Source organism: Alosa alosa, chromosome 4, assembly GCF_017589495.1.
Source record: "Alosa alosa isolate M-15738 ecotype Scorff River chromosome 4, AALO_Geno_1.1, whole genome shotgun sequence".
Lineage (NCBI taxonomy): Eukaryota > Metazoa > Chordata > Actinopteri > Clupeiformes > Clupeidae > Alosa > Alosa alosa.
The window spans coordinates 18,044,280-18,069,593 of NC_063192.1; positions in this window are offsets into that span (position 1 = coordinate 18,044,280).

A 25,314-nucleotide genomic window follows, 5' to 3' on the forward strand; every position below is an offset into this window, starting at 1 on the left:
GGTTATTCATTAACCTCCGTTAGTTATGGGGGAGGTAAGCTTTAGGGGCTAATGTGTAATTTTAGCTATGTGATTGTCACACTCTATCTGACAAGTTTTTACAATTTCTATCATTTTGTCTCATTGCTGTGTGCGTAAGCCTGAAAAGTGGACTATATGTTCCCACAAAACCATTTCTGTGCGTGCCACAGCTGACCAGAGTAAAGAAACATATGTACGTAAAGACAAAGAAACTATCTCTGTCTCTCTTACACACACATACACACATAAACACACATACACACATAAACACACATACACACACAGCGGAAGTCAGCTGGTGTGCTTCTAACATGGGTACGGTGACTCAGGATATAGTATTGGACAGACAGGAAGTCCACTAAAAAGAGTTCATAACATAACACACACACACACATATGCATAGCTTTAGCCTCAAGAGCTTAGCTCTCTTAGTTCTGTAAGGGTTTGTCTATTGTCCAGCTCTGTCTAAGTCTATGCATTTCTCTGTGTTTGACCCTGATGTAAGCGGTAGAATGGGTGAGTTCATGTCTGGGATGTAGATACACTACTCACAAAAGGTCAGGGATATTCGGGTTTCGGGTGAAATTTCAGGATGAACCTAAAATCCACTATAACCTTTACAGGTGAACTTAATGTGACCTTCTGTAAACTTTTGAATGCACATGTCCAAAAGTTCAGTACTTTCTGTACTGAAATATTAAATTTAACCTGAAAGCCAGATATCCCTGATTTGTTGTGAGTAGTGTGGTAATGCCCATGCATGGTAGTGCCCATGAAGTGGAACCACAGCAAAGTATTTTACTTTGTCATTTCATTTAGATAAACACCTACTCAGTGGTAACGAGCACAGTATTGCAGCCACACACTCTTACTAATGCACACTCTCAAACACACACACCAGAGTATCAAGATATTTTTACCAATATTGTTTAGACAAACTCTAATTGATCCCTAGTGAAATAGTTAAGAAATGCACTGTCTTGAAACAAAAGGTCAAAATGAGTAACATGACAAACTATTTTTTTTTTATCCCTTACTCTCTCTCTCAGTCTCTCTCTCCTCTGCCTCTTGGTTGTGTCCTGACTTGGAGGATAAATTGCAGCTCTCGGTTTGTTTGACTCTCAGGGCTTATTCAACCCTCTGGGTGGGCTTGGACTGGGCCCGGCCACACTGCAGCTCTGCTCTGTCAGTGGTCAACCTGGCTCCACTACAGAGAGCGGATCACTTCAGGACATCTTCTCACAACATCTCATTGCATCTCCTGCTTCAACTCCTGGTTGAGCCCTGTTGTGTGTGTGTGTGTGTGTGTGTGTGTGTGTGTGTGTGTGTGGGGGTACTGGCTCTTTTGGTGTGGGTGTTTAGTGATTTTTGTAAAAATGGTGATTCTTGCACAAGAAAATGCTAAATGTGATTCTTCATCAGCTGACCCTGAAAAAAACATCTGCATATGAATAATTGCCACTCCTGGTGAAAGGGAGTAACACAATTTAGTGATTAAAATATACTTTCATATCATAAAACAATACTCTGAATGTTAGGGGATTCATTTTATGACTGTTCAGATGAAATGTCCATATGAAATCATGTAACAAAATGCATGTGTTTTTATTAGTCTTTACATACCGAGGACAAATGTATTTAATTACCAGCATTTTTTTGTGCAAACATTTTGTCTGAAAATTCAGACTTGGTGTGAAAGGACCTTGTGCATTATTAAACAATTGAACATCTGATATTACCAAAGTGTCGCTTTAACTTGGAATCGGTGTGGATATTATTTACACCGGAAAAGTGTTAATTTACATTAGTGTTACTTTAACGCTGATGATTTTGTTGAGACTGTACATTTTTTTCTCAGCAAAACCGTTTGTTGTGAGAATGTAGTTAAAACGATCCTTTGCCTTGATCCTTACTCTGAATTGTTGTGTTAAGGATCCAATCAGCGACACTTTTAAAGTTGGTCCGTGATGATGTGCTTGCTGTTTTGCCATTGGGCATTGGCAGTAGGTTTTCAGAATCAGAATAATTCTTTGTCTATCAGAAACCATATTCAGAAATGTCCCCAACATTATTGAAGTACCACAAATGGCACTCATATAGGAGAGTTCCCATAATCTCCAAGCATATACCTCCAGCCTTTCTGCCTTGGATGGCTGCTACATCAAATAGCACTGAACATCACTCATTCCTAGATCCACCTGTCAAGGGAATAAGGCAGTGATAGATGATAATCCTCCCATTTTCTTAAGGCTCGGCATATGAACTGACAGAGAGCTAAAGAGAGAGTCAGACAGGAAGTATAGGACAGTCGTGCGAGCAACACAAGATGGAGAGAGAGACTGAGATGAGAGCAACAGAGAAGGAGAGAGATTGAGATGAGAGCATGACAGAGATGGAGAGAAAGAGAGAGAGATTGAGATGAGATCATGACAGAGGTGGAGAGAGAGAGATTGATCTAAGAGAGAGTGGAATACGAGAGAGAGAGAGAGAGAAAGAGAGAGAAGCAGGTCTCTCTGATAAGGTACAGTCTGAGGGTGAATATGGGCAGCTGTCCATGTGAGCAACTCTGACTCCGTGGCCCTGGTTAAGAGCCACCCTCAGTGGCCCTGTGTGTAAGAGGCACGTCTAGTCTGGCTCTAGTGGCCTTATCAGCAACTCAACAACACAGACACACCTGCTAATGAAAAGGGAGGTAGTATCATTCACACTGCACACATGAGCCACCTCTTTTGTGTCTGCAGGGTGGTGGTGTTGATCTAAGCAGAGGCAAGTTCTTTTTTTGGCCGAGTCCTTTCATGTTTTACACTGTGGTAGTGAAACTGCTGAGGGTTATATACTGCGTTTGTGCCAGGCACGTTGTCCCACAGACAGACATCTAATCCTTATATCATAAAGCTGGATTTCATCCAAGAAAAACAAGCTAACACACTCCCACACACAACCTAGCAGGCAATATCAAGGCTTTCCTTCTTTTGCCTTCCTATGAAAAATGTAAGATATAGTTCCTCTCTTTCTCTCTCTACCTCTTCTTACAAAAACTTTCTTTGAATGTTTGACCTAAATGATCCATTAACTCATAACATGGCCATCAAATCATTCTTTAAATCTTCCCGTCAGAGTTAATAAAAATGCTGTTCAGGAACACTTCATTTGTAGTGAAACATTAATGGGGTATTTTTCTTCCAGAAAGGACCCTTGTCAAATTTAGACCCCAGACAGGCTTACTTTGATTTAAGAGCATAAGGGCCATAAAATCAAAATGGTGCGGCTGTCTGATGGCTCACCTATGGCCCGTCTTCTTTCCTTCCTTTTTCATTTCTTTACTTTCCCTTTCTTTGTGTGGAAAAGGCTGTGTTTTTTGCCCTGTTGCGACTGACGCGTATGATGCTGCATAAACATTTACGCAGCAGTAATTTTTAAAGGATCTTCACTGTGTCTTGTAAATCTACCTCAGTCTTTGAAGTCTTATCTCTGCTAGGACACTGAATGTAGTGTGAGACAGGAGATTATGGAATCCAGGTCCTGCGTGTGTGGATCTCTCTCTCTCTCTTTCTCTCTCTCGCTCTGTGTGTGTGTGTGTGTGTGTGTGTGTTTATGCTTTTTTTCTGACTTTCACAGCCTTGACTGCTTGTGTATAGAGTTATTTCAGTATGACTATGCATTTATGTAGAATTGTATAGGAGTGTGGTGTGGTATGGTGTGCGTGTGTGCATTTGTGTGTGTGCATGTGTGTGTGTGCGTGTGGGGGTTTGTGTGTATTTGTCCAAATGCATTGGAACTACCTCATCCATCTTCAGCCCATTTTGCCATTAAACGATAAAACGGTAGTGGTATATCTATCACAAGCCATGTAATCCTACATTTTAATAAAAGCACTGTGGAATTCCTGAGGTTTGCTTCAGTGGTATTTATAGCATGCTGCACAGATGAGGTGACTGGAGCCATCCACATGTTGAGCTAACTGCTACGCTGCACCTTATAACTCAAATGGGCCACTCCATGGAGTTGATTAGCTAGCACTGGAGAACACAGGCAAAGCAGGTCACGCTCGCAACTGCCACAGGCTCCAATGAACAGAGCTCAAGGCTAAGGCTTCTTCAAGCCAACTTTTGAACGTTGCTTTTGCCCACCGCTAACTGGCAATTCATAGAACCTGCCAGTACTCCTTAAGTCAATCTTTAAATATACTCTAAACGCATGTGTTTGCGCAACATGGATGCGTTGTGTCTTAGTGTGTTCTTCTGGTGTGGACATCTCTCATCTCAATTTTCAGTGTTTGAAATATTATCTGTACAAGACTATTATTTTGTATTGTTTTTGCTGCCCCTTCATAACTCTTCAATTCCTTTACCTAATTCGCATAGTTCCCTACCTTAAAGTACCATTGCTAGTAATCTAATTAGCTGTGATTTGCTGAAGCATCAAATAGGCCTACGTCAAACTCTCAATTTATAAGCGAGCTTACAATAGTTTTATTACCAACAGAGCAAACATACTGGTAAAAATGTGCATCTACACTTAGATAAATGTGTCTGTTAAATGAATAGATAGCGTAAATAGATTTTTTTCTCTTTCGACCATGTATCAATGCTTTAAATCTTGCATGCATTTGCGAAGTGAACATGCAAGTTCGCACGGACACAAAATATTAGGACAGATTACGTTACTTTTACCACTTGCATCGCGAGGAACCAATCACATCGGTGTATCTGATATAGGCGGGCCATGAGATGAGCTAAAGAGATTACGATAGCGCTGCAATGAATCAGTCAGTAAACATTGGTCGTAGTGTTGTTGGGCCATTTTCATTATTCGTGGCCAGACCCTTAATCTTTCTAGATTATCAGGGTCTGGATTTTCCAGGCTACTACAATCCTACATACTACTACAAAACAGCCTTTTGAAGCTGCATGGACAATCCGACTAGATCATCCTGGTGATGAATTTGTGTTATGAGCGCCATGTGCTGACCTAAGTGTAGGTGACTCCTCAGGAGTATAGCTAACATTTCACAGGGTTTTTACACAAGAATACTTGAAGTCCTGAGTGTACGTTCCAGGTTCAGAGAAAAGAGACCAGGAACTGTGATAAATAATTATTTAAAAAGACAAATAGAATGAGAGAGACAGAGAGAGAGAGAAGAGAGACAGATTGATAAAAGCAGGCACTGTGTTATTTATGACCTGTAGTATGTTTTAATGACACTAAGGAAGGTCATGGTAATGTTCATAAATAAAGGGAGTGCTTTATGAGTGGGGGTTGGGGAGAAGATGTTCATTTTATGTGCAATTCACAATATATTTTTGTCAAGTTTCTCACATGGTTAGAGAAAATCCATACATAATAAGTAGATATTCAAAGTTATTCAAAACATCAACCTTTGAAAACACAGTTCTTTGTCCACAAACAATCCCCTTCTTTTTCTCTTTCCTTCCCTCTCTCTCTCTCTGTCTCTCCTTCGACAGCGACAGACTTTGGCAGCTGGTCAAAGAGGAAACTTAAAGGTAGGATAAGGTCTACCCTGAGTTCCCTTTTCTCAAAGGCCCTTGAGACAAACTCAGCCCTAGAGAGAGCAGTGGCTCTGATATGATTGTTAAGCCCAACTCTACTGTTTATTCTGCATTATTGACCCATTACATGCCAAACACAGAGAAGTGCTGTTCCACCATACAGGGTCCTGCATGGTGAGTCTCTCTGTTTTATATGTTATGTTATTTAGTTAAACATAGTTCAATAATATCTTAGCTTAAATGTGAGGATGGACAAATAAGAAAATGTAATGTCCATTAGAACACAACGAAACACTTTAAGACCACAATAATGTGCAGGATTTAAATAAATAATAATAAATTAATCAATTAAAAAAACGTGCATTTCAAAATGTGGATGCTGATTGCTGATATAATGGTCTTTGAATGTTGTGCTGTGTTTTGACATTTAAAAGCCACTGTAGATGTCAAGACAGACTGCACACAGAGGCACTTTTGGTAAGAAGGTCCAACGCTGCCCTCTAGAGTATAATGCAACATATTTAAATCAACACCGCAACAATTCAACATTTTCTGAGGTGCTTTTATCTGGCAACTAGTTTTGGAATCATCTTCAAATGGTATATGATCATGTGACGGTCAGATAAACACGCATGTTGTCCCCACCAGCCACCCACGATGCAGTGCAGTATTACCAGTAGGAAGAAATTGAAAAAAATCAAAGAAAATTCACTGCATGACATTGCTGAGTATATCAACAAATGATACCAGTTAGCATTCAAGCAAGCTTCTAGAACTGCCAATTAGTGCTGTTTGTAAGGTTTGTGTGCCATCAGGTAGCTTGCTAGTTTTAGACCAAAACTAATAGTGCTTCTTTAATGCAGCTAGTAAAAATGTCCATAGATCCAAGACATTTTATTAAAAGAATGCCATGGATTAACTGAGATTAAAGTTGGCCTTTAACATCACCTATCCAGTTACATCTGATGGGTGTTTTCTTTAAAGCACAAATCAAATATACAAATACAACTGGACAGACTAAGAAAATAGAAAGTCAGACATTTCTGACACCTGGTGGTGACAGCAGCTTCCACCTGATGTAGTTAGGCATGCATAGACTTAAAGCAGAGACTTTCTAATGAGGAGACACAGCACTCAAAAAATCCTCCATAGAAATGCATGGGCTTAGGGGCCGTGCACACAACGCCGGTTTTTGTGAAACCGGTGAGGTTTTGTTAACGGTTACGCCTTGCATGTACACGACGCCGGCAGTTTAGGAGACTGAAACCGAAGCCGCTTTTGAAACCGGCTTCGGCGTGGGAACTTTTGAAACCGCCCGGCTAACTTTTCGCCATGTACGCGCCTGTAGGTGCGAAGCCGGCAACTTTATGACGACATAGCCCCACCTCTCAACTCAGCCACGGCACTCGACCTGACATGTTGCTTGTCAAAACAAACCATTTATTTATCATATTAAAATGTTTTTCTTTCCCCTGTCATGATTTATGTGTACGATTTATGTGCACAATGTAGCCTATCAGCTTTTAGTGGCTAAGTTAGAAGCACACGTTAGCTTAACTTAGTTAAACATTAGCTTACTGCTTGTTAGTGTTTTCTCCAGTGGTGCTCAGACCTAATGCAATGCGTAGGCAAAGCATTTGAAATTTCACATAGCAGTCACATACCTTGAAAATGAACTTTATTAGTTTAACAGTTGAATTGAAAACTGAATTGTCTGTAGTCTCCTTATTTCATGCGACTGCTTAACCAGAGCACTTATTAAACATTCTCTGGCTTAACAAACTGTTTCAACAATGTTTTCTTCTACGCGATTCACGCGAAATTATCGTGAAGCTTCTGCACAGCGGCGCCATCGACTGGTCTGCACTACAGCACATTTAGCCGGTTACACCTCTGTGTGTACTAGGGCTTTGACTCCGAACTTCGTTATTCGAATATAATTCGATTATTTTAAAAATTAAAGATATTCGAACGAATTTTAGGGATCTCTTAATATTCGAACCTGTAGCCTATGGACATAATTTCCATAAATGTATTTGGTTGTAAACGTTGTTTTAAATTCAGATTCCGAGGTTTTTTTCACGCCCAGTGAAGTAAATTCGCAAGCTCATTAGCAAGGCTATTTTTGGTCATCTGGGCTCCTGTAGGTGACGTTAGCATCCTGGCTGGTTCGTGCTTAGTTAGCTCACACATAGACATAATAGACACTTTTATTTTAAACTTAACCTTCCTCTGATTTTAATCACCTCAGTTATCAATCAAAGCAAAAAGGGAAAAGAAATGGCAACACAATCATGAAAAACACTAAAATAAATAAATGTGCAGATAAGTCTGAATGAAAAGCAGCACTGGTTGAAGCCTGGAAATATTGTAAACAAAGTAGGCTAACGTTAGCTTAATTTGCTAGTTTATCATAGTCCGGTTAGACTGTTCAGTTTCCCTACTGTGTGTTTAAGTTCAAATGAATACTTTTTCTCCTTGGGACAGGCCCGTTTGAGTCTTGGAAAATACTTTTCCATTTGCATCGGGATTGAGATGATTAGAATTTAGCAGTCAATTTGAATGCAACAGTTTTGAACAAATTCTTGCAGCGTGCTAATGATGCTAACCGGATTTAATAGCAATTTAGCCAGTCGTCTTGCACTATTAATGTTTGGATTACATGTGCATGCTGAGGAGGGATGCGCCTGTTGAGAGGGAGAGAGAAAGAGTGCACGGGGCAAGGAGAGTCTGTGTTGAGGTAGACCTACTTCTATCGCCTACTCTGGTAGAGTTTCACATACTACAATGCGATATATATTTAGTCTATTTATTTATGGACAACGTAAGGCAGGAGGTGTGTGTTGCTTTTAATTATGAATGTTCTATCGAACGTATTTTTTATTGATATCGATTACATGTCTATTGCGATACATATTGCTATCGTTTTATCGCCCGGCCTTATGCTCAATAATAACAATTTTAACACACGCATAAATACTCAGCCTTTTGTGCACATAGTCTATTGACATTGACTGATACACTGCCCTCTGGTGGACAGAACATATAGAACTTAAGTTTGATACCAATGTCGGTCTTACTGAAGACATTTAATGGTTAAAATATTATGAATACATATTCGAATATATTCGAATTTTAATATTAATAAACAAACGAACTTCGAATATGATTTTTGGGCAAAAGTCAAAGCCCTAGTGTGTACACGCGAGGTTTTTTCTTGCCGGAGTCATTAAAGGTGTGAAAGCGGTAAGAGAAAATCCACCCGGCGGTGTCGTGTAAATGGCCTCTTAGTTTGTAACGCCAATATGGCAGTTGTCTACGCATATCACACCCCTTCTGCGGCAAAACACTGACATGTGAATACATTGAGCCAATCATGTGCTATGTTGTGAATACATTGAGCCAATAATGTGGTGCAGGGTTCTCAAGTTTTGAGCTCAGCTTGGAGTGAGATTGGGGGGGGAATTTGAAAGAAGCATTAACCCTTTGAGACCTTGAATTTGTCATTGTAATCTATACATCCTATATCTTGTTTTTGTTTATTTTTCAGGACAGTCAGGGATTTGTACCCATCTGGGAAAGTATAATGCATAGATGTCTCTTATGTCAGCCTTATCAAGGGAAACCATTTGTGTTTTTATGTCACCAGGAATCATGTCAGTAGAAGTAACTTTTCATATTTACAGTAGGTGGGATAGATTGGAATCTTGAAATATAATAATCGTGACGCTGGGATATTCTATGGCTCACCAATTTACAATATGTATATGTACTGAGTGAGACAAATATTTTATTTATTAGGCTAATTGCTTTATTCTCTTGAGTAGCCTATATTGTCACTGAACCATTGGACTAAGCATGTGCATGCCGAGACCATTTTTTTAAAGGACAGCAAGTTCATTATCTTGGGTTGCTATTACATTATGGTGGTTGGCAGGTCATTATCTGCAGCAGTCCTGTATCTTTAGAAAAAAATGTATGTGTAGCATACTCGCTCAAATTGATAACACTCGTTAAAGCAACACCAAAGATATTTGCAAAGCCGGTGCTGGATATTTGTTTATCCAGCACCGGCTTTGTGGACACCGTTATTTGCAAAGCCGGTGCTGGATAATAAAATAGCGTGCGTGCACAGAGGAAAAGTGCTTTGGTGTTGCTTTAAAACAAGATGAAAAGCTGGAGTGACCACTGAGCATACTCTTAAAGTGAGGACTAATGGAACACAATGACCCGGCCCCACACACACACACACATACATATTTGCTTATAGGCCTATTTCTATGGGGTTGTCCTGACAGTGAAATGTCAACATTAGCTTTTTACATGCAGTGACAGTCAACAGTGTGATCAATACTAATTGTGATTGGATAACAGAGGCCTGGGTGTTATGATTTCAATTTCGATTGATTTTTTGTAACAATATGTAATATGTCATGTTATAGCCTACCTTCTCACGTTTAGCATGTTCCCCCTTGCTGTGGACAAATTGTATCATCACCACTTGTGGTGTAGACAAATGCCAAAAAAGGGGGACGCTCTTCCTAGACAGAGGGCTTTGTTAAAGGAACATGGCAACTTTTTGGGACTTTATTCTGTGATCCCGTTGTCCATGCTAATGGCTTGTGACAACCCGTAACTTGTGAAATAACGTCACTTCCTCGTAAGAAGTGTTCCGGTTTGCACTTACGTTCATCACAACACAATAAATCAAAGACCAATCAATCGCCGGTATTCACCTCGAGTAACATAGCGTTGTCTAGCGTTTGTTTTCAGCAACACAGCAACATTGCTAGCCACGTTTACCAACAGCAACAGATAAACAACCCAGAGGAAAGAAAATGTTAAAATGAGAGCTCCTCTCTTTCTCAATTGTTTCTCCTAGACAATAATGAGATCACAGTGATATAAAAATGAGATTATTGCTTTTGTCTCCCGCTTCTCAGGTTTGTCTCTGGAGCAAAAGAGTTAAGTTATCTCAGTGAAGACTCCCTTTAATCTACAAATGATATCTCATCAATATTTTAAATAATCCAGTGTTTATACATCTCATATTTTACTCAGGCTGATCCACCAGAGAGCTCTCTCTGTAAACTCATGCAATTCTCATTTCAGATCTTTTTGGTAAATCTCAGATTAGGCTCCATCCGTTCTGTAAAAGAGATCTCTTCACAAGCTTGAACCGTTCTCATTCTAGTCATCTCAGTTTAGTCCTTTTTTGATTTACAAAAGAGATCTCAGCAAAGGCTTATACAATACTCAGACTTGCTCAATTTATATATCTCATATTTTACTCAGGCTTATCCATCAGAGAGCTCTCTAAGTAAACTCATGTAATGCTCATCCAGACCTATTTGTTTTATAAATTAGTCTGATCTGTAAGAGCTCTAGCTGTTGTACAATTCTCAAATGATTTTCATTGGCTTATTTGTTTTAAAGGTAAACTATGCAGTATTGGCAGTTTCCTTACTGTTTTCTCGGTTTTTGCTTCTTTTTCGCTGGCTCTGTCATGATGAATGTCTGAGAAACTCCATCGCTACCTTTTTTTTAGCCGGTGCCTGGCGTGTATGTGTATTTGAATGCAGTAAAGCAATTCGTTACACTCGTTATACTTCCTGACACTGAGGCCGTCGGCCCGCCGGTCCACAGTTGCAAGGGTGGTTTTTCCGCTCACAGGCGCTAGGGGGAAGCGAGACGGCCACCATTCAACCCGAAAAAAGTCATATAACCATTCCAATGACTCTGAAGCTGTTAAATGAAGGTACATTAAGCTAAAAAACTTGCATATTAAGCTAAAAAACCTGCATAGTGTGCCTTTAATTGCACATATTTTCAAGTTCACATTTGCAAACAGTAGGCCTAACCATGTGATGTGACCACCACACATGACGATGCTCTGACAGACCTCTGAAGTTCGCCTACAAAAAAGCTACCATCTATGCCCATATAAGGAGATCACCTGTTAAATTATCGCGCAGGAAGACGACGAAATCAGAGTTTTCCTGGTCCGTGTACCTTCTGTTCATTTGATTTTCAAGGTTGAAACAGTGATCAAAAAAACGATTTGAAGACCTTTACCTAAAACAGTACTTCCCAGAGAAAAATAAAACACAAATATTGAAGCATTTTGTGGAAAAAATAATCAAATATACAATGAGGGTTTGAATTTCAATATTGTAATTTCAATTAGTCATTATTCAAGTTAAAAATGAAAACCCAGGCACACGAGGCCACAACACACTCAACAAGCTACTGCATGCTGACAGCATTGTTTTCCTACTGCCCGAATGGATAATTGCTAGCCTATATGTTCATCAAAGGGAGCAAGATGGTGATGTTGAAGGACAGTGATCTGCACATAGAAAAAAAATCGCCAGAACATTCCAAACTTCTCATTTTGATCGATAGGCCTAATTTATGTCCATGTGCAAGGGAGTGGGATTAAGGTTGCGTGCACCCTTCGAAGAAAGAGGGGAAATGTCACTGAAAAGACAATCGACATCATGTATTTATTTGCCTATGTTTTGTAGGTATAGGCTTAGCTTAACAGTTTAAACTGCAAAAATTTTTTTTTTTTTAAAATCTAACGTCGGTGCGTTTGACTCGTTGTATCGGACTCCCATATGTGCATGTTGGAATGTGATATATTGGTTTTAGTAGGCCTATTGTATTTGCATTTACCTTGTGGTGTGTTAGCATGTGTAGTCTTCCCTTGGTTGTACCCATAGACTGTATATATATATATGTTGTACCTCATGTGTTTATTAATGTGTTGTGTGTGACTACCCGTTCATGTATTGTGCATGTGTTAGTGACTAGCCTTGTGTGTTCTATAATGATGTTTTGACCTTTCTGTGTTTCCCGCTCCTGACCCAATAAATGTACTGATTTAAACCTTGTTGCCTCAGTTGTTACAATATGAATATAAATATATAATTATATAATTAGTTGTAGGCCTATGTCACTTTGAACAGAAGCATCTGCGAAATACCATTATCATAACCATAACCAAATAGCCTACGTCCTTGGTCAGCTGGCTACTATATGCTTCCTTAGGCCTTATCACGCACCCCCCCCCACCCCACCCCAATGCAAGGACAGCTCATTCTCGATTCTTTCTCCATTACTATTCTCCTTTACCAACATAATACAGGCAACGATAGGCTAGTCGCACATACAGAACAACAGAGGAGCCCAAATGCATTATTTCCGTGCCTCATGCTAGGCCAGTGAATTGTTGTCAGATTTTTTCCAGCTCTCCGTTCAACTGCTTCCACTCCCCTTGCTCCTAGTTAATACAACGTAGCAACGTTCTGCGTAAGTTATCTTGTTTACAAACATGTCTCTAATTAAAACGCCATAGGTTTCAATGTAGGACAGCCTAGCGGGGATAGGCCAAATGAAAAATTGAGGAAAGTGCCGATTTCACATTGTTGTGCGTATTTTGGATTTCGGTCGAGGGGATACAAAGTTTAATATCCAAAACAAAAACACAAGGGAATTTCCTATTTTGTTTTTAAAAAATACAGATATAAGGTCGTTTTTCGATTTTCAATTTTCGTTTCGAATTTGAAAATCAAATGAACAGAAGGTACACAGACCTTTCCTGAACGCACTTTTGTCTTCAACCTTCGAGTAGATATTATAATCAATGGTACGTGAAGGCGGCACAATTTGATTTTTGCTACCCCAGAGCTAACTTGCGACTTGTTAGCAAGTTAGAGAAATTAAGTTAGACTCCAGGGGTCTATGATGGTCGGACGTGACAAACTCACGTGCAGAAGACTCCTACCAGAAAATGCAGTCTAGATTTGGTGCCCAGTGAAACCAAGTGAAACGGTGTGTGGGTATGAAGGATTGTGCCACCACGAAAACTCAGAGAAGGTACATTAACATTTTGGTAATTTGCTAATGTTCTTGCATATTTTTAGACTCAATATATCATTGAACAACCTGACGAAGCAGCACATAAAGTTAGCTAGCTAGTTCATGTTAGCTACTTGTAAGTTACATCACTGGCTGTGCCGCTTGTACAGTATATAAAGCTAACGTTAGACAATTTAACGTTGCTAGCTTACTTTGCCTTATACAGCTTTAGTCTGTATGTTTTGAATGGTGTTAAGCCATGCTGTAGCCAAAATGCACGGAATTTTAAAATGTCTTTTGGATGTCAGTCAAGATGACGAAGCTAACGTTATTGCCACTGGTTTAAACTGGTTCCAGCTCACTGAAAAGAGGCCGGCAGCTTCTTAAAAAATTGGAAGACTACGCTAGACCATCAGATCAAATTGCTGAACAAACAGCGTACCAAAATGGTAAGTATATTTTTCCCCACAATATGTTCTCACTTTTGTTTAACCTGCTATAAATTACAGCATATTGTAACAGGAGTGAAAGGGCATTCTTGTAACCCAGGTAAACTAGCTGCGGTCGAGGGATCGAGAAAGCATCTGCAGTCATGAATAACTTACCAGTCAACATTTATTTTGCAATTAATAGAATCTGTAGCATGCCAATCAAACCAGCTATTAGCCTAACTGAAATAAACCCATGATATATCTAGGTATGGTGAAGGGTATGTGATGTGGGGCTATCTATCTATCTTTTAATTACAAAGGTCAAGGGAACTTTATCAGGATGCATAGTATCCTGAGTCCATTCAATAACTGGCCTTTAAAAATAAAAATCTGCCTGCCTCTATGGGATTTTAACATAGGGGGTTATTTACTTACATAGGGGGGCATATACTTATGCCCCCTGTATTTTAAGGAATAACATTTATTAATTTACGATACCTGGTTCATTCCCAAAGAATATTGGTGTGTTTAAAGGTTGGATTTTTTCCTCATTTTTTAATTGAGACATTAAGATCAATTTCCAAACAGATGATTTATTGTATTCCTCTTTTAGTCATTTCAGCCTGGTTGTCTTACCTTATGCACAGTTGATGGTTTTATAAAAACACCCCTACACCAATAAATAGTTCATGTAGACCGTCACACAATGGTAAGTGGAACATTGGCCACGGCTTGTAACAACTTCATTTTTTACCATTCTTTGCGTAGGAATGTGTACACAAGGATGTGTAACCTTGTGTAAGGTTAACTTGGGAATTACAACAGAAAGGAACACGTTTCAGCTAATCAAAATCAATGACTGGAACTGTCAGTTTCAGAGCTATTATTACCACACTGATAGATTGATTTTGCTTTTTATTTGCAGCCTACGTTGGATGGACAGCTGTGGAATCCGCAAAGGTCAAGAAGGCTTTTGTTACGAGGGCTGGAGGTTCCAAAACATCCATGAAGCTGGGGTAATTTTCTCTTATTTTAAATTATTTCCAATTGTGGTGAGCATTATTGGTGGGCTTTTTATAAAGGGTAGGCCTCTATTGCACTAAAATTATTCAACCTTTATACAGTTAACGTCAAACTGTGTAGCTACGAAAGCTACAAAATCACATTGTCATAGAAATGATAGAGGCGAAATTTCCACTAGGTTTTATGAAGATATTTTACAGATGGGCTGAACATATATCAAAAGTAAAAAAAATGGCCAAAATGATTAACTCACCAACAATATTTGTTGTATGGTGTATACTGTATTTTCTGTATTTTGTTTTTTTTCTTGACAATTGTCAGTGTCTCTTGAGTGATCAGAGCTAAATGTTTTGGGCTAATTTAGATGTAATATTGAGTCATTGTCTTTGATTTACCGGATTGACCCTAAAGCACTCCTACTTGTTAACAAATCACTTAAAGGACAAATCCGGTATGAATTGATCTATAGCTCTTGTTGGAAATCACTGTGTGCTGTTCATAGGAAAAAGAAAATGTGGCACAGCCAATTCTGAGTTATGGACAGGGAAGTATAACCCAGAGCCGTATAGAAGTACTTTTGGTATTCCTGACCTAATGCAGGGTAGCCGCGGGGTCTTAAAAGTCTTTAAACGGTCTTAAACGTCATGTTCCTTAATTAAGGTCTGAAAAAGTCTTAAATTCTGTTGCCGAAGTCTTAATTTTTTAAACAAAGGTCTTAAAATTTAATTATACTAGCCTGCAAGCAAGGTGAAATGGGGGAAAAATGATAACACTATATTCAATATCACTGATGATGTCAAGGTGGTCTGGGCCCCCAAATCAAATACATTTTTTAAGAATTATCGAAGAAGTATCGAAATCGCTATTCTTGATGTGGTATCGGTATCGAAACAATAATTTTGGTATCGTGACAACTACACTAGTCTAATTTCTTGGAATATCGCAAACAATACTTTGGGTTTTCGCAGACGGCAGCAATGAATCAACATAATCAGTCGAAAAGGAGAGGAAAGCACATCATGGGGAAGTGTTGTTTTAATTGTCATTATGGATTTGATCTGGTGTTTTATAACCGCATAATGGGTGTGATGTAGGTCTTAATTTTCATGTAAGTGGTCTTAAAAAAAGTCTTATTTGGGGTGGTCAAACCTGGGGAAACCCTGTAATGAAAAGAAGATACCGAAGGCTTTTTTGCCATATTGAGTCAACTTTACTTTCTTGTCCATAACTTGTCTAGGTTATGACACATTTTATTGTTCTTTGTCCTTTGGACAGTGCCTGGTGAGCTCGAACAACAAGGCTTTGAATCAGTTTACACCAGATTTGCCCTTCAATGAGACTGTGTGACATGTTCCAGCAATACTCATCACTTAAACCTCACTGATCACAGGAGAAATGTTCCTGTTGAAACCCACTATCAGAACTAAACAAGGCAACGCTGCATTTAGTTGTTATGCGTTCTGACTATGGAGCCAGCACCCAGATGAAAAAAAAAAAATTGCCCAAATTACTTTTTTGACATCAGGACTCTGAACTAAACTATTTTCAGATGCCCATTTTTTTTTTTACACTGAATAGGCTTAGTCCAACCAAAACAAGGTTTTGCCTAGCGGTAAGCTGGATAGGGGTTAATCCTAGCCTGACAATACAGTTTACTCACTAGATGAGGTGAGGGAATTCAACAAACTTATTGAAGCTTGACAAATATATCAATAAAATCTGTTTTTCAATTGGGCAACATATAGCAAATGTGAGTGGTAGCTATCACATCATCCATTCTGTGTTTAAGTGATTAATAAGGTGTGTCTGATCTTTGTGCTGTATCAAAATTCCCACAGTTATGAAAGCAGACCGTCAAACAAATGTCTTACTTTGTATTTTTGAGTGGCTCACAAACTAACAATGTTCTATTTTCTGCTCTTCTCTCCCTCCTCCCTTTGGTTGGTTCCACCACCAGGATAAAAGACGCAGATTGACCAGCCCACGCTTTTTTATCCACCATTGTACACAGTATGGCACGCTTTGGCACAAGTTCAGTTTGTTTATGTTATTGTTTATTAGTTAATTTCTCCATGTTGTATGATTTATAGATAGACTTAAATTGTCATTGTGCAGTTGGTCCGTACAATGCAATTTGCTTGTGCAGCTTTTAAAAATAATACTCACATACACACTCACACAAAAAAAGTCCATTTTTAAAGTACAACTGTTTTGCTTTGTTTTATAAAATAAAAGTTTGAAATGCTATGGAGTGCCCTATTTTTTGACCCTCAAACTGATATCTCAATTGTAACTCCTACTTCTCAACAGTTTCTCATTGCAATGTCTCCTCATTTGCTCTATTATTTCTCCTAAGGAGAAATAAGTTGTAAGTGAGACTACACTCAAACATATAAGAGATCTCCCATATTTCTCCTGCTTCTCAAACTAATATCTCTTATGTGACTCCATCTGCTCTATTATTTCTCCTAAGGAGAAACAAGTTGTAAGTGAGACTACACTCAAACATATAAGAGATCTCCCGTATTTCTCCTGCTTCTCAAACTAATATCTCTTATGTGACTCCTACTTGTCTTATTGCTATGTGTCTCATCTTTTGCTTGTTTTATTTCTCCTAAGGCAAAATTAGGAGAAATAATTGTGACAAAAGTAAAACTTAAATGATCCTTAAAAGAGAATCACCATTTTGCCTCCTTAGCAGCAGAAGGGATTCAAATGAGAAGCAAAAGTTTCCTCTGGGAACACATTCCACGATATACCACGAACAAGAAGACAACATAACACCCTTGAGGCATTGGAATGTGTACGACTAATTGATGCTAAGTTTACACGTGGCCGGCTATTTTCGTAAACGGATATTTCACCCTCTCCGTTTTCAAAAATAACATTGTGCACACTTGTCAGTTTTCAGAAAAGTTTTCCTTTACACTAACCCGGGTATATGCCTTCAAGAGCATGCCAAACCTGTACGTGGCAGTGTAGAGAAGCTCAAGCCCATGTTAGCCAATCAGAATCTTGAAAATATCAACAACAGCAACAAATCACTTCCTCTTTATCTTTTGAACTGACTAAAAACTCAGGTTCGAAAAGGTAGGATCTTGGATCTTGGTAGTCGAAGTCATCATCTTCGTCTATCGTGTAATCTTCCATATTCATCGCCATTAGAACTCTTAGAGAAAGCCCACTTGTCAGTGTCAGCCCAGTAGCAGAGAACTTGGTAGTCACGCTGGTGTATTGCCGGAAGTTGTAGGGTTTTCATATGCTGCGTGATGTCTTTGCGCCTGGCAGCGGTGCTTTGCCGGTGCTATGCCCGAAAATAGTTCCAAATCTAAATTGGTCTAGTAAATCCCTTCGTGTTAATTTGCATTGATATTTGTACTCGATGTGAATGTACAGGTTACAAGAAATAATTATAAAAAAATCTTGAGTTATTTGATTCACTTTGGCAACGACATGCTAGCTGATATCGCCGGATTACAGCGACTACGCTAAGATAAAGCTAACCGGGCCGTTTCTAGATTAGGACAATGGTTGGGTCGGCTATAAAACGCTTTGGCTCACTCCTCCAACTCTAGGGATTGCGGGGAGTGACCCAATTTCACCTAGGGGTGGCGTATTCCTTTAAGTCCCAAAAGTCGGCTTGTTCCTTTAACATTGTCTGAAAAGGATATCATCAAAGTGTCTAACAGATTGTTCAACATTCTTAGAATGTTCTTTGAATGACATCACTTCTTCCACCTGCAGATTGCCACAGACAGATTCCGCAAACCCAGTCAGACCAGTTATTTGTTGTTGTTGTTTTAAGCAGGCTGTTAACATTGTCACTGTCATTGTTAGAGACACAGCCAGGAATCAAGCACCTTCACCTATTCTTGACAACAGATTCTTTCGCAACTTGTGGATGTTTGAGATCTTACAAAGAGTTGGAGGAGACAAAATAAGTTGGTGTAGAGATTTTTTGCATGTATGCATGACAGTGGACATTTCTGACTGAAGTTAATGGCAGTTCACTGTCAATTTTTTATTGACATTAGGATTACAATCTAAATGGAGGTAGTGTTTTCAAGAGACCTGTCTAACTGCATGGAGTGTGTCTAAACTAATTTATTTACTTCTCAGAAAATATGCCAGTATGTCCGTTTATTTCTATGATGACTACTGTTTAGCTGGAATTTGCACAGTTGCTCTACTAGCCAACGTGTGGAATTTGTGCTCCAGTCCCACTGATTTTTCATGGCTCACTTCCACTCCCACCCATCATGAAGAATTGTGTTGACACCAACTAGAAGCTAGCTATGTTTAACACTTTCGGAAAGGCAGAATCCTTAGATGTTGGTCATTCATCCACCTACATGTAAATGATAGATCCCATGTAAACTATGCAACCTAACATGCACTTGCCATCTACTTCCCTCCTCTACCTTCTTCTGCCTCTCTCTTCTTTTATTACATTAGTACTTTTAACTTCTGAACTTTCATCCCCTAGTAGCATTGATTGATCTAGTATTAATTCCTACCTCTTCTCTGCATTGTAGCTTGAATGTCATTCCTCATTTTTGCAAATTGCATTTTACATGTTACATTTAAATGTAAATGTAAAATAGTCCAGTTGTGCTATGCTGGTTCCACAAGGGAAAGGGCTTGGGCCTGTCTTGTTTTCAACAAAGACAACTATGTTCTTCCACATTAAACACTACCCAATCCCACCAACATCTCCCCATGTTGACCTACACTTATGATGACATGTTGAGCGAAGTTAGTTTAAAAAAAAGCGTGGCAACATGCACAATAATCTGGCGTTGTATAGATCCACTTAGCCACCGCTGGTATTAGCGTGTTCGCTCAATAGCCTACTGCACCAAATTCCCATAGTTTGACTGTCTGAGTTCAAGTCCTCACTTACCACTTGTGCCAGCATGCCATTTCAAACTTTTATCTTACATCTTAGTGTTCCATGTTTCGGTGTCATGTGATGGAGCATATGGGTGCTCTACAACTTTCAAATTATTTGTCCAATTATTTTTGTGAAACCTGAATTATGATCAGCAGTTGCACTCCCTAGATTGGCCACATACAGCCTATTCAATCCGATAATATGGACCTGAGCGGTGGAGGACACCTTCGAAAACAGTGATGGCGCTTTTCCCTGCCATTTTCCAGATTATGGAGAGGGTAATAGTTCCAAAAACTGCCATTCACAGCATATAACTAAGTAGCTAAGGTTAAAGTTATTGTGGCACAAATTATTTATTGCAGAGTAACGTTACGCAAAAAAATAAAATCCAACAGCTTCAGGGTCTTGCATTTTGTGCTATAATATAGATATCATTAAATAACCTAGATTGTCACTACTGCAAATCCACTGCAAAACATTGTCACTGTCATTGTTAGAGACACAGCCAGGAATCAAGCACCTTCACCTATTCTTGACAACAGATTCTTTCGCAACTTGTGGATGTTTGAGATCTTACAAAGAGTTGGAGGAGACAAAATAAGTTGGTGTAGAGATTTTTTGCATGTATGCATGACAGTGGACATTTCTTTGATCAGTTATTGTGGCACAAATTATTTATTGCAGAGTAACGTTACGCAAAAAATAAAATCCAACAGCTTCAGGGTCTTGCATTTTGTGCTATAATATAGATATCATTAAATAACCTAGGTTGTCACTACTGCAAATCCATATGCCACATGCTTTAAATGTAAAAACACAAACAGCACACAACTGGTTTAATCTATGAATATAAAGAGTGTTGGAACTCTATATATCTCTCTCTTTCTCCATGACTCTGATATGGACCCTTCAGTGAGTTCTGAGCTATGAGGTCATATATTCTGACCAATGTTTCCTAAACTTTGGGGCCATGCCCAACAAATCGATGTCCTGGCACAGATTCTCTAAAAGTGTGGAAAGAAGTATCCATATGTTTACTCAAACATGCAAGAAAGAAAATCTTGCAACCTCCTAAATCCAGCTTTATCTATGGCTGTGTCCAAAAAGAAACAATCCTACCTTCTAAAGATAGCATTCTGTGGAAGCAAGGCATCAAGGCGTGTCCGAATCAAATATTGGTATAATGTTTTCTAAGATACCTTCGTTTTGATGAAATCTCAAGGCAGTGTATGTGTGCCTTATGCTGCCTTCAACGTCCAAAATTCAGGAGCTGGGCTAGCATGCAGTTGCCTGAAAAGTTTTGGGTTCAATTCTCGGCTTCCACTGTTGTGCTCTTTGAGCAAAGCACTCAACCCCGAGTTCCTCTGGGGAGAATGGCCCATGTAATATAACTGACATATGTAAGTCGCTTTGGATAAAAGTGTCTGCTAAATGAATATGTAAATGTAATTGGCAACAGCTGTAAGAGGCCAAGAGCTGTGCAGTCGAACGTTACCGTATCCTACTTTCTGGTATCCTGGCAACGCCGATCTGCGTTGCTATCTTGCTATAGCCTTCCGAAACAAAGTCCATACTGTAGGTGTTACCTTGATGCCTACTACAGCAAGTGACTCAAGGCAGTGAGGTAGCAGGCAGCTGCTTTCCGTTTTGGACCAATCCAATATATCTTCTATCTATGAACCCGTTTCTGCACCATCTTTTCATTAATGGATAAATAATAGATAATAGGTTCTGCAAATATTTAGGAGGAATCCACTGGGCTCTCTCAGATGAGGGCACTGGAACATTGTCTTTCAAGGAGCTAATGCCAGCTGGAGAATCCTGTGGAGACTCATCATTCCAGCAATCTGTATAGCTACTTAAAAATTAGCCATGCTAGTTGTGACCAGTCACATTGAAGTGACCAACTTAAAGGACAAGTTCGGTATTTTACACTTAAAGCCCTGTTTTCAGATAGTTTATGATTAAATAGAACGTTTAAGATTGAAATTTGGACACAAGCTGCTGTCCTGAGAATTTTCGGTTTCTGTGGTAGCACCCCCCCACCTCCACAACACTGCATAGGTGCACTGGAACAATCTTTCTAAAACGCATTAACAAGCAGTAACAATATCACCAGCGGTTGAAAACACTCGCTCAGATGGGACACTGGTCCCAGGTATGCAAAGGTACCGCTTTGCTAGGTCTGCCAGAAGAGGAAACTCCCCTGCATGCATGCTCCACCATGTCAGTGGATTTTGAGAAAGAGGAATAGATGTTACTTTCCTATCTGGTGACCTCATCCTGTGCTTTCCTTAGTGGTGAAGTTTCTGGTGACCCCAGTAAAGCCATCAGAGCAGATGAGTCTTTTGGCCTCTTTGGTTGAGTTGGAACAGGCACAGCCACATCAGCTGAACCATGGGAGGTGTCTTCTTGCTGTGCAGGTGTAGTTTCCTCAGCTGTCTGTTGATGTAGAAAAATATTAGAAAATAAAACCCAAATTCACCTGAATTCAATTGATTTGCTTTTCCAACACAATAAAGATAGCAAGTCTAAATATTCAAATGTACATATTTCTGCAAACTTACATCAGTTGATTGATTCAGATGAGCAGCTTCAGAGGTCATAGATCAGACAGGAATGGTAGAGTCTTGAAGCGTGGATCCAATGATGATGCCAGCCACAGGTTATCCTTCAGGGCTTCATATCTAAATAGAGGAATAAATATCACTTTTACATATATTGTATGAATGCATTGTGTAACTAAACCAAGGTACTAGGCCTAAAGTTAAAGCATACAGATGGAACAGACAGTCATGCAAACACACACACACTGTTATATAATTGTACAGTCTAAAATTACAGAGGTTAAATGGTTGCTCTGGGTACGAAACTGTCAATCAATCATTGACATGCCAGAGAGAAGTGTGTTTTAAGTAAAACTCCATGTATTTGTTTTAAGACATTGCAACTCAGTGCTACTAGATATGCATGTTAAATGAGCATACCTTGGATTCAAGTTGTTGTAAATCGCTGTTTTGAGCTCCTTAATCACAGAAGAGTCTTCAGCAGTACATCTCATCTGAATCAAAAGCTGGGACTGCAGTGGTGCAACCATGGACATAGTTGGAGAAGCCTCTTCAGACATAGCTAGCGTGTCTTCATTGGCCCTAGACCATACATGGGCAACATACGGCCCGCGGGCCACATCCGGCCCGTGGGCTTTCCCTGACCGGCAAGGGTAAGCTCCGTGAAAGAACAATAATCAAGAGCCTAGCATAGAGATAATGCACGCAAATTTATAAGCAATATCGTTGCTTTTATTTTGAAAGCGACTGCTATTTGTACGCCCATACATTTGTGCGTGTATGCATACGATGTAAACACCCTCACTGATGTGCTGGTGAATAGAATGTATGCTTCTGCGTCGACACAATGCTGTTGCCTTTAAGTCGGTGTAAACCTTTCGAAGTTTTGTGTCTCGTTTGTCTGCGTCGCTCACCACCGCAAAGGTTGTCAGAACGAACTCCTGCTGTTTGTTGGCGATACAAAGTGTTAATTTCAAAACGTTACTGGCAGATAGATAGTTTACATTCGGATAACCCCGTCATTGTCAAAATATATCTGAGTTTATTTGCAAAGCTAATGTTAGAGAACTAGTATGCTACTACCCACAGGTTGTTTGAAGCAGCCGGCTCAACACACAGGGCGAGTTGACCAACAGTTTTGTGCATAAAGTTAAAGAAAAACATAGCCTACATTTTTTAAATAGTTTTCTTTGTGCATGTTGATTAACTAATGACAGCCTACTATTGTCTGCTCCACATTTTCATAGTCTAATTCTGCATAGAGTTAATTTAATGATGATAATGATTTAATGATAAAGTATTGCTGAGTGTTGATGAAATGGTGGCAAAGGCCTATGGTTGTACTGACTCCTTCACATTTTCATGGCCTAGCCTAATTATATAGATATTGTAGTACTTTTTTATATCAGTCTTTGAAAACTGAAAAAAAAATGTCAATGTCAAAAAATAATTTTCGAGAATGAGGATTAAATACTGGACATAGATTAAATAGCCTATTTCTGTTTTTCCTTTGTCTCCCTCACATTTTCATCTGTTCTTACGAGTAGTAAACAAAACCATATGATTTACTTAATGTTATACAAGAACAGAATAGAATTGGACAGAATTAAGTTCAGACTTGAGTTCGGTATTTTGGGTCCGGCCCTCCTCAACAGTCCCAGTTTGTCATGTGGCCCCTTGGGGAAATTAGTTGCCCACCCCTGCCCTAGACCATACCTGTCAACACTCCCGTTTTTCCCGGGTTTCTTCCGTATTTCAAGGTCATCCCCCAGCACCCTCCCGTTTTGTTATTTCTCCTGGAAAACTCCCGTAATTTGCATGGCCATCAAACTTCATTTTAAAATCATTGATCCATTCAGGTTGCCAGATTGTGTATGAAATACACCCTACACATACACGATCACTTAGGCTACGCTTATACGGTGACGATGAAAAGAGAAGCATTTTTTATTCGCGTTTAGACAAGCATTCTCAGGGGGAAATCTTTGTTTATATGAAGACGCAAGAGTATGTGATATTCGATTGGATATGCATTCCAGACCGCTGGGTGGTGTGTGATAGAACCCGATGCGTCACGCCGCGAGACATTCTAATTTGACAGTTTAGCCAGAGAGGTAATCAAGGATCTTTGGTTTAGCCGTTTAGGACGGAGACGCAACCCGGTTGTCTTCAAAACTCTACACTCTGGAAGGAGTCTTCAGATTTTTTGCGTCTTCAAGCCCCGATGGCGGGGTCGCCGTGTAAACGAAAGGCACTTATGATAAAATATTTTGTCGCCTTCCTTCGCAATCGTTCTCGTATAAACGGCCCCTTAGTTTCAATTTCAACCGTTTTGTCATAGGCTAAAACCTGGCAACCCAAATAAGGAAGCGGGTAAGTTGAATGGCCTACTCCAGAACTAGCTGTTGTGAAATTGTTGGGAATTTAATTGATTAACATCACATAAACTGTTATTGAGTGTTGTTGATACACTGAACTTGTGCCCTCGGAACCAAATCTGACAGCAAGCAGCTTTTGAGTTTTGGAAGTAGGCTGCAGGCAGGCAGCTGGTGGATACATAACTGGCATGTGTGACATGTGAAACCAACCATGTATTATAATGCTTAGAAACTTACATTTATTTTCTAGTTTCAAACAAACAAAGAAATAATGTTTCAATTACCAAAATGCTCATGAGCATGTAATCTCAAAGAAAACCACCTTTCCTACTCACCGGTGAGAATTACCTTAAACTTACTGAAACAGGACACTTAGCCCCAAATAGTTTCCCATTGCAACCAAAACAGATAGCATAACTTCAACAAATAGCATTATCAGCCCTCTCACAAAACTTTAGGCTATAACAATTCACTGTAATTAACAAAATGCAGAGCTTACTAGTGTGGGGATGTGGGGATTTCTGGTTTATGTGCCCACCTGCACTGGCAACCAGTGTGGCTTGTGTGACTGCAAGCGTGGTCACATGGGGCAGGTCACATGACTAACTAGGAAGTTATAAAGTTTGG